This window comes from Pleurodeles waltl, chromosome 2_2, assembly GCF_031143425.1.
Source record: "Pleurodeles waltl isolate 20211129_DDA chromosome 2_2, aPleWal1.hap1.20221129, whole genome shotgun sequence".
NCBI classification, from domain to species: Eukaryota; Metazoa; Chordata; class Amphibia; order Caudata; family Salamandridae; genus Pleurodeles; species Pleurodeles waltl.
Window position 1 is genome coordinate 687516983 of NC_090439.1, and position 11584 is coordinate 687528566.

Here is an 11584-nt window from a genome sequence, read left to right on the forward strand (position 1 = left end):
AGCAGCAAGACACCAGCTCACTATCCAGAGGACTGGCAGTGGACACCCACCTCCTCCCCCACAACTAACAACATGGAAGGAGCAAGTCTTGGCAATCATGCATCCTGAGGGCCTGGTCGGAGTAGGAGGAGGACTGGACTCTGGTAAGTCAACTCTATACCATCACCCCCCTACATGCATGCCATCACATACTCCCACCCTCACTCCCATCACTCAACCACCTCCCACACATTCCACCATTACATCCCACCCATCCCAATGGCAAGCCCTGCATGCACCACAAATGAATGGACATCACTCACAGCCCTGCATGGACACCTATCACCAAAGCATGCACACTTGAGAGAATCGTCTAGTCCACCACATACCAACTTACACAAATTAAAGCTGCCAGGGCAAATACAACCAAAAAGGGCAACCCACTGATGCACAATATTCCACACACAGAAACAATAACACAGGATTTACATCCCCACAGGTATCCCAGCCAACGTCAGCGGAGAAGAGGTGCCAGGACTATCCAGGCCCCTAACTTAAGAGGCCCACAGTGATAAGAGCAACTATAGTAGCCTGGATCTGGATGACCAGCCTAGCCCATCAGGTACCTCTGGACAGTCGGTTACCCAGGCCCCGTCACAAACCAACACAGAGCCTCCCCCATCAGGAAACACCATCACAGCACCCACCCAGCGTAGACATACCTCTGTCCCCAGGACACGCCAATCAGCAGTGTGTCCACCACACACACAGGGGCCCCAATGCACAGCTTATACCCAAGACCTGGGGTCAGTGGGCACACAGTTCAGGGAGCAGAGGCACAGGACAACAGGGAAACTGGGAGGACTGGTGTGTGCCAGGGGAAGGACAGGCCCAGGGAACTGACTCTTCAGGAGGCACTCACAGAGATCCTGGGAGCCTACCAAGATTCGCAGGATACCATGGGCCAGATCCTGGACAATGTGCAGGAGAAGAGGCGGCTGCAGGGAGGACAGTACCAGGGGATCAGCGAGGACTTGCAGGCCATCAACATCACTGTGGTCTCTATTGCAGGGGTGCTGGCAGACATGGCCAACATTATGAGGGAAGCAGTCTCACAACAGCGGGCCCCTGCCACTAGCCAGTCATCTGAACTGCCTTCCACCTCCGCTGCCGCTAGTGGACAGGAGGACCCGCCACAGGACCAACAAGCCACCAGCACCCCTCCCCCTGAAGGTGAACCACCCTGCAAACATTCCCTGCGATCCAGGCAGAAGCCAGAGACTATTGCCAAGACCCCTGCCAGGAAATGAGGCTGTCCTGATTGTCCCCCTTGTGCCCCACTCTGTCACCCTGTCCACCTTGAACTGCCATTGCTCCCCTTCCTATGTCCCCTTGGACAATGCATCTGTGCTACAAATTTACTGGAACAATACCCTGGACTTTCCTCCATCATCACCCCATCCCAATGCACTTGCCCCTCTTCTTCTTAGCACTTCAATAAACACCCTTGGAAAAAATAGAAGTACGGCATATGTAGCATTTTTTGAGTATGTATTTGTTTAACTAGGTTCAAACATTGCAATTCAACTGTGCAGTTATGTTCACATAGGAAAGACCTGTAGTGTCCTGCAGTGATCAAACCAGGAGCGATAGTGGGGCACCAATATCTGCAAAATGAATTGCCAAAGGGTACAGCGAGTGGGCATAGAAGTGGGAAATAACAGGATGCCAGTGCCAAAGATAATCTAAATAATGTCAATGAAATGTGAAGTAACACAGTCTTACCTATGTGTCATTAGAAGTATTGTTGTATCACTGCTGTTCTGTTGTCCTCATCCTCATCCTCTGCCTCCTCATCCTCACTGTCCACAGGGTCCACTGCTGCCACACATGCATTTCCAGCCTCCTGCTCCTGCAGAAAAGGCACGTGGCATCTCAAGGCAAGGTTGTGCAACATGCAGCATGCCACGATTATCTGGCAGACCTTCTTGGGTGAGTTGCACATGGATCCACCTGTTAGGTGGAGGCAACTGAACCTGGCCTTCAGGAGGCCAAAGGTTCTTTTGATTATCCTTCTTGTTCGCCCATGTGCCTCATTGTAACATTCTTCTGCCTTTGTCCTGGCATTCATCACAGGGGTCAGCAACCACAATAGGTTGAGGTAACCAGAGTCACCTGCAATATTGAGGGACAACATTTAGCCACACACTATCCCATATGGCCAACAACATACCCACACACCAACATCTACTGGGTGGGAACCAGGGTTCACCTATTAGCCACACCCTGTGCCTCTGTAGTTGGCCCATCACATTTGGGACGCTGCTATTCCTCAGGATAAAGGCATCATGCACAGACCCAGGATACTTAGCATTGACATGGGAGATGTACTGGTCTGGCAAACACACCATCTGTACATTCATGGAGTGAAAACTCTTACGATTTCGGTACACGTATTCATTGTGACGGGGATATGAGTTCCATCAATCGCCCCAATTACGTTGGGGATATGTCCGATTGCATATAAGTCATCCTTCACTGAGACCAGATCCTCCACCTGGGGAAAACAATGTAGCTGCACATGTGTTTAATCAGGGCAGACAACAATCTGGTCAGCACTATTGAGAACATTGGCTGTGACATTCCTGCTGCCAACCCCACTGTCACTTGGAAAGAACCAGTGGCCAGGAAATGGAGCACTGATAGAATTTGCACAAGAGGGTGGGATCCCAGTGGGGTGACGGATAGCAGATATCAGATCAGGCTCCAATTGGGCACACAGCTCTGTGATTGTGGCCCTGTCAAGTCTATAGGTGAGGATGATATGTCTGTCCTCCATTGCTGCCAAGTCCATCAGGGGTCTGTACACTGGGGTATGTCTCCATCTCCTATTCATCTGCAGCGGTAGCAATCTAAGGGACAAAGGAGTGAGGAGCTGGTCACACACTGAACATTGGAGCCACAACAGTACAATGCATGATGTTAATTTGTATTTGGTGAGTGGGATATGTCCTGTATGTCCAAATTTTAACTGTGAGCATTTCTTATCAAGGGCCTGCCCCCCCACTGAAATGGCGTCCCCCTGTCCTGTATGGAGGGACGGATGGAAGTGAGGTAATTCCGTTTAAGTTGTGCGCCATTACGGGAGGCGGTCGGCAACCGCTGTGCAACTCCTCATTGGTGAACATTGGGTCCTATGGGGAACAGAGGCCAATGGTGATGTGCGCCAGCGGTGACATTATGCACCGCCGCGAACGTGACAGCCATTTTCTATCTGATTCCTCACTTGCTACCTGACCTTCAACAGGAGAGGACCTACACTGCATGTGCTGCTGTGACCTGTGTCTGGAACTTACCATGGCCGGTGTGACTGGGGAAAGGGCCCCTGCCTTCACTTCGGAGGAGTTGGAGAGACTGGTGGATGAGGTCTTACCCCAGTACGGATTGCTGTATGGGCCTCCAGACCAACAGGTGAGTACACTGTGAGCACAATGCATGTGGTATGAATGCATGGGGTGGTGTGTGTGAAGGCCTCATCTAAGGGGGGGTGGGTGAATGTCCTCTGGGCGACTTATTGGTTGTGTAATGGGCCTTGTGTGTGGAAATAGTTATGTGAAGGGGTATGGTGGGCTATAGTATAACCGGCAGGACTGTCTGAAACTACTTTGCTGTGTGTATTCCCTCTGCAGGTCAGTGCCCATCAAAAGAAGGGTATATGGCGTGCCATTGCCAAAGAAGTGTGGACCCTGGGGGTCTATGACAGGCGGAGCACCCACTGTCGGAAACGGTGGGAGGACCTGAGACGCTGGGCATGGAAGACGGCAGAGGCCCAGCTGGGGATGGCCTCCCAATGAGGAAGGGTTGTCCGTCGAACCCTGACCCCTCTGATGGCCAGCATACTGGCGGTGGCCTATCCTGAGCTGGATAGGCACTTGAGGGCATCACAGCTGCCACAAGGGGGTGAGTACAGTGCCCATCATTACAAATTATGCATGGGGGGGTGTGGGATGTGTGTCAGTGGGTGCCCATAGGCCAGGCCTGATATTGCAGAGTAGGTCCCCTGTTGGCAAGGGTCCTGAAAGGATAATCCTACTACCTAGCTCATAGGCATCCACTACTGGTCAGGCTGCGTGGGTCCCAGGTGTGCTGCATTTAGCGGTGTGTGCCCCTAACCATTCCTTGGTGGCTATCAAAATAACTGGTAGTGCAATGCATAGTGCTGTTCCCTGTGTGTGAGAGTGGTGTGTACGCCAACGGTGGTGTTGGTGCAGCCATTGACCAGGTGTATCCTTTGTCTCTTCCCCCCTTTTTCTTTTGTCACCCTGTCCTTATGTGCATTAGCATCATCTGGCGGAGGAGCAGAGGCACCATCGACGGAGGGAGCTGCATCCCACAGGACCCAGGAGGCAGAGTCCACCAAAGCTGAGGGCACCGGTGAGACGGAGGGCGAGGGGAGCACCTTAGCAGAGACTGGAGGTTACAGTTCTGGCACAGATACCTCCTCCGATAGAAGCTCCCTGGTGGTGGCGGACAGCTCTGTGACCACCCCAGCTACATGTACAGCCGCCCGTACCAGCACCGCCCTCCCAGCAGCCCCTCAGTGAGTTGCCTGTGCCCGCTCACCCAGGAGGGTGGGCATCTCCTTCACCACAGGCACATCAGGCCCTGCCCCAGTTAGCCCTGGTGCCCTGAGTGAGGAGGCTATTGACCTCTTGAGATCCATCTGTGTAGGGCAGTCAACCATTGTGAATGCCATCCAGGGGCTGGCAGCCCAAATGCAACAAACTAATGCATTTCTGGAGGGCATTCACACTGGCTTGGCGGCCCAACAGAGATCAATCCAGGCTCTGACCTCCTCTCTGATGGAAGCCATTGTCCCTGTTTCCACCCTCCAACTTCCTCTTCCCAATCCCATTCTCCTCAGCTCCAACCTATCCCAAGGACAGGGAGACGAGCATGCACATAAGACAACACACAAGAGTGGCACAGGCAAACACAAGTACCACATATCATCCCACAGGCACCCACACAAACACCATCCAAATGCAGACATACCAAAATCCACAATTTCCACTGTCTCCCCCTCCTCCTCCTCCTCCACCTCCCTCCCAGTTCCATCTACACTTACACCTGCATGCACTATATCCTCATCCACTACCAGCATAACCACCACACCTAGCAGAACACACACCTCACTGGCAGACACCTCCACAACAGCCATGCACACATTCCCTGTGTCCTCTCCCACTATGTCTGCCCCCCTCCTAAAGTACACAAGCGCAAGCACTCAGACACCCAACAGCCATTCATCTCACAACAGCATCCAGGCCATTCACCTGCACCCAAAATCACCAGACAGACACCTCCTATAACCACTCCCTCTTCCTCCACTCCCAAGCCTTCTCCCTCTTCCCTCCCCAATGTACCTAACAAGCTCTTCCTTGCCCAACTTAACCTCTTCCCTACCTCTACCCCCATCCCTCACGTCTGGCCAGGGTGGCAAAAACCTAGGCAAGCACCTCAGCCACCCAGTTCACGGGCCCAGTAATCTCCACACCCACTCATGTTGGGAAAGGATCCAGGGCACCTGTGCAGAGGGTGAAGGAGCCTGAACCAGGCAGCATCAAGAAAAGGATGCCTGCCCTAGCTGTGCCCCAGAAGACCAAGGAGCCAGCCCCAGCGGCTGCCAGGAAGGACAAGGAGCCAGCCTCAGCTCCTGCCAGGAAGGGCAAGGAGCCAAGGGCAGGGACTCAGATGGAGCCCCCACCAACAACCATGGTTGTGCAACCGTCCATGGCTGCAGGGAATGGGCTGGTGCCTCCCCCCACCAGCAGTAGCAGCAGCAGCACCACCACCAGTGTGCAGCCATCCGAGGCTGCAGGGGATGGGCTGGAGCTTCCCCCCACCACCACCACCAGCAGCAGCACCACCACCACCACCACCAATGTGCAGCCATCCGAGGCTGTAGGGGATGTGCTGCAGCTTCCTCCCACCACCACCAGCAGCAGCACCACCACCACCACCACTACCACCAGTGGGCAGCCATCCGAGGCTGCAGGGGAAGGGCTGGAGCCTCCCACCACCAGCAGCAGCAGTACCACTACCACCACTGAGCAACCGTCACCGCCGGTGGACGGTATGTAATCCTGCCTCCATGGGCTGCTGTGTGGCCTGCCCCCTGCAAATCCAGTGGGTATGACACCCACTTGAGAGACTGTGACCTTGCACTCCCCAGGATCAAGCACAGGGCATATTGCCCCTCCAGAGTCTGTGGGCAAGTCACCCACCTGAGAGACTGTGGCCTTGCATTCCCCAGGATCAAGAGCACAGGGCACGATGCCCCCTCCAGAACCAGTGGGTAAGACACCCACCAACCCCAGCCTCCCCAGGATAAAGAGCACACAGCACTGTGCCCCCTCCAGAACAAGTGGGGAAGACACCCACCAAACCCATCCTCTCCAGGATCAAGAGCACAGGGCACAATGCCCCCTCCAGAACCAGTGGGTTAGACACCCACCAACCCCAGCCTCCCCAGGATAATGAGCACAGGGCATGATGCCCTCTTCCAGAACAAGTGGGTAAGACATCCACAAACTCCAGCCTCTCCAGGATAAAGAGCACAGGGCACAATGCCCCCTCCAGAACCTGTGGAGAAGTCACCCACCTGAGAGACTGTGGCCTTGCACTCACCAGGACCTAGCACAGGGCATGTTGCCCCCTCCAGAGCATGTGGGCAAGACACCCACTTGAGAGACTGTGGCCTTGCACTCCCCAGGATCAAGCACAGGGCTTGTTGCCCCCTCCAGAACCAGTGGTCTTCTTTCATCTGTCGGCTGAGGTGCTCCCCCGTCCCCCGCCCCCCTGAGGTGCCTGTCTATTTTCCAACTGATGCCCCTGCAGTGTTCTCTCTGTGTTGCTGCAGGTGACAGGTGGGGTCTTGGACTTTGGCCTGTGGCCCTGTGGCCCACGCACAATGAGGACTGGGCAGTGTCCCTAGAACTGTACATATGTATATAACAGTTACATTGCATTTTCGAATTTCTACTGTGTTGAAATTATTACTCTCACTTTAGCATATTCCTGTTGTCATTGCATTACTCATCATATGTTTTATTACTGCAGCTGATTGTGTGTATGGTGTTAGGTAGGGGGGTGTATTGCGTGTGTGTGTCACTCTTTTTCCTCCCCACTCCCCTTTGTGCTAGGCGGCTGTACTCACTGTGGTAGTCTTCGCCGTCATTGGTGTTCGTCATAGAGCAAGATGTAGAAAATCATTGGGAATATTTGCAGCTCGGGCTCCATGGCGGCATGGTTCTTCCCGGTGTCCCCAAAGGTGGGTCCTTTCCCTTCTGTGCAGTGTTTCCGCCAGGCTTTTGATGTCATTGGTACCGCCCCAGAAAAGGTGGCGGTTTTTGGTGTCTTAATATGGTGGGCTAAACATTGGCTTCCACCTGGCTGTACGCGGCTACTGCCGTGGTGGCTGTTCTTTCCGCCCTGGTAGTCAGTCTGGTAAAGTGGCTGTCTATCTGAGTTCTCACCACCATGGTCATAATTTGGCGATAGTTACCGCTAGCCTGTTGGCGGTATTACCGCCACTTTATCATCAACCACCAGGGTTGTAATGAGGGCCATAGTGCCTAAACATAATTTAGCACTAGAAGACAAAACATCAGAGGAGTTAGAAAATTCAGAATTCAAACAAAGACTTTCATTAATTGCACTTTGAGACAAGGCACTATGGCAATTCTGAGTGGAATCTGGGTGGTGAGCCACATAATTATTCACACAACCACTGAACCAGCTCTGAGGGGACCGCAATAGAGAGCACAATGTTTAATTCTCCATTTATAAGGAATCTAACATAGGTGCAGGAAAGTAGGCTTCTACAGGGGTCTTAGATTCCATCTTGAACTCTAGGTTAAAGTTTTTCAACAGGGTCCGAAACATTTTTATTTTCTTGTTGTAATTCCAGAATCTTAGATTTAATTATATCCTGTGAAGATAGTAGATCTTTCTCTACAAGGTCATTGGTGGGCTTGGCAACTTCACAACCAGCAACAGCACTAAACCGTGTTTTTTGTTTAGACTTGCTACTAGCTGTCTGGGTTTTAGTATGTCCTTTCTCTCTTTTGCTAAACCGATCATTGTTTACGTTGAATGTGCTTTTAAACATTGTCTCTTTAGTATCAGGGACTGTGATCTTTACTGGGTCACAAGACTGGGCTATATCATTCAAATGGTAAACAGAAGTTATGAAATGCATCTATTCTTTCTTTGGTTGTTGTGTGGTTGAATTTTGTATTTTGCAACCACTTTCAGCAGAAATGCGAGAATCAGAACTCTTGTTCAGCAAACTGAGTAAGGTGTCATTCTCCTTTTGCAATGCTGACACAGTCATTGAATATGGATCAGAACAGAAGATTAAGTGAGGATCTGGCAAAGAGGTGTTTGAGAGCCAGTGAGTAAAATATTATGATCATAAATGTCCATTTATCATAAGAGGATTCTTTGTTTCAGAACGGGTTGAAGCCGGCTCTCTATATAGTGCACTAAATCTAGTACACTGTGCAGAGAGTTCAGTGGATCCCCAAAGGTTTGCAAAGGCAGAAATAGATAGGTCTATTACTCTTTTTATGGTAGTGTGGGTGAACAGCTAGGCTTATCAAGGAGTCGTGTTGAGCATTTGCTGTACTCACAGAGGCAATAAATGAGACACACACTCAAAGAATTAATCTGAGACCAATTTAGAAAAATAACAGTTGCCTTTATATATGCTTTGAACCCAAGAACTTTGTAACAAGGTAAGCAGTTTTTAAATTAAAAATACTTTGTGGATTCAAAAATTGACACAGTGCAGTTTTCAGAGGTTTCAATGTTAACTTATAGAAGGAAAACAAGAATGCAGTTTCTCAAGTAAGTAAACATCTTACAACCCCAGACTTCAGGGTTTCAGGCTAGCACCGGGCAAGGTTCAGGTTGGTATCAGGTGTGCAGCCACAGCGGCATGGGGCGGCTGGGGGCCAAGGTTGAATCGGAGTCGGTGCCCAATGTTAGTCAATAGAGACTGGGGGGACTGAAGATGCACTGCTCCCAGGTAATTACAGGTGATGTCAGAGATTGGTTTCCAGGGGTTGAGGCAAGCACCAGGAAGGCCACAAGGCAGCACCAAACTTACACCCTCAACAGCACAGGGGTGGCCGGTGCAGTGCTGCTTCCAGGTGAGTAGAGCAGGGTTAAAGCCAGTACAAGGGGGCCACAAGGCAGCACCAAACTTGCACCCTCAGTGGCACAAGGGTGGTCGGGTTCAGAGTGCCGACACAGCATCGGGCCTCGATGTTAGTCAAAGCAGGAGATCATTTTCAGAAACAGGCTGCATGCTCTCGCAAGGGGAACAGAAGAGGTCAACCCACAGCTGTCCAGGTAAGTTAAGGTGCCAGGGATTGTTGGGATAACCACAGTCTAGCTTCCCAAGGCCCAGTGGCTCCGGGTGCAAGGGCGTCTTTTGGCATCAGAAACAGCTTACAGGGCATGTCCCAGTCAGGGGGAGCCCTCAGATCTAGACTGCAGGTGTTGCTGTGGGGTTTGATATGGGTCAGCCCACAATGGACTCTGGGTCAGAAGTGCTGGGGAACCTTCACTGGACTGGTGGGCCACTTGGACTCAGGCCGTGGGCATTGGGTGCAGAGGTGGTTCCAGGAGGTGGTTTCCCGGTTCCTCAGGCATACTTCTTTCTTCTTTGGAGATGTTTCTTTTGGACAGGTCCACTATCCATGGAAGTTCTAGTTCTTTATTGAAGGCAGGCAGTCCTCTCAAGGCTTTGGAGGTTTCTGAACTGCAGGACAGTTGTCATCAGGGTGCAGGTTTCTTTGAAGGCTGCAAACAGGCCTGTAGGGCTGGGGCCAAGTCAGTTGGTGTCTTCAGTATTCCCTGCTGGATGACTTCTGTTTTCCACTCTTCTTAGGTTGACAGTAATCTGATTCTAGGGTTCAGGGGTGGGAGGTGAATACTGAATTTAGGGGGATTACAGGAAGTGCCAGGTGGTAGCCAATGGGCTACTCACCTTCAGGGTGACTACACCCTTCCTATGACCACTTCCTTTGGGAAGTGGCATAACCCTAACCCTATTGGCCTAGTTCCTTTCATGCAAGATGGAGGAATTTAAAAAGTAGTGTCCACTTCAGCTCATCCTCCCTGTGGGTTGGACTGGCATGAACTGGGTCCTCCTCCTAATTTACCCGCCAGTCCTGCTGCCAAAAGTGGGGTCAGGAACTGGGGGTCAGCCTACTCCACCATTTGGGGAGGCCTGAGTCACATTTCAAAGGCGGCAAGGCCTTTGAAGCTTCCTGCCCTGGAATGTCCACTCTGCCTGGTAGAGTAAGTCACACCTCTGCCCAGCGCAGTTCTTTGTTCTGAGCCCTCAAGAGCATTGGCTCTCACTTCAGGGGCTCTGAACTATAAAGTGGCTGCACTGGCTCTGACCAGTCAGTGCTCACTCTAGGAGTTGGTAGGTTTCAAGGTGGTACCTCTAAGGTGCTCTCTGAGTGCATGTATTAATAAATTCATCAGTGGATTCAGTGAGGGTTTATTAATACAAGATGTTTGATAACAAACATTCCTATTGTCAGTAAAGCCATCATTAGCTGGGGAACTCATAATGACCAATGTCCAGCAGATGTACTTCAAATGGCTGCACTGTTAACTTACTATGTGTGAGAATCAACAAAGACGTAGCAGTGGCATACCTGCTCATGCAGGTATGCCTTCACATATAGTATAATGCACCCTGCCTTTAGGGCTGGAAGACCTGGTGGAGGGGTGACTTGCCAGGCCCAAACCTTTCTTTTTCACACCTATAAGTCATATTTTTCTCAAACCCCGCTCCCCCTCCCTTCAAGAAAAGCAAGGCATTAATCCGTTGGTACAGGAGTTATTTGTGTGGTTCCCTATTCTGTGTAGAGCCATCTGTGTCCGTCAGTCACAGTAGACGCAAATATTTGGGACACGTCAGTTCTCGAAATTCCTTAGACAAAAGAGTTATGTACGGCTGCCAAAGTTCCCTATAGGAGTCGCCTTGGGACGGTGGAACCACACAAGATGGGTCAGGAGTTTGTCTGTGTCCCAGTGTGTAAGGATGACCTGGTGGGCTGCTCCCAATGCCAGGCCAATGTGCCGTCCCTTGTGAAATCTTGGCGGGAAGGTGAGCTTGTTGGGCAGTCCCAGGACAGTGTAAGTTGGAAATCTTGGTAGCTGCTTATCCAAATGGGCATCTGTGTCATTCAGGACCTCATCCAAAAGTTGTGCAAGTTTGGGGCATTCCCAGAGTATATGGAGTTGTGTCCGGGGGACCCACAATGTCACCAACATTCTGCACTTCATGCCAGGTTGCCCATATGCAGATGTGGTGGTGTAAGGTACCATTATGTGGTGATTGTGGTGGCAGTTTTAATACTAGCTGTGCTGAGTGCTGTGTGTTGAGCTCTATAGTACACCTCCTCCCATTCTTTGGATGCCAGTTGCCTACCCAGTTTGAGTTTACAGCATTTCTGCCCACGGGGCAATGTCTGATTTGTATGTAATGCAGTGTCTCTGGTTCTGAGAGTGCATA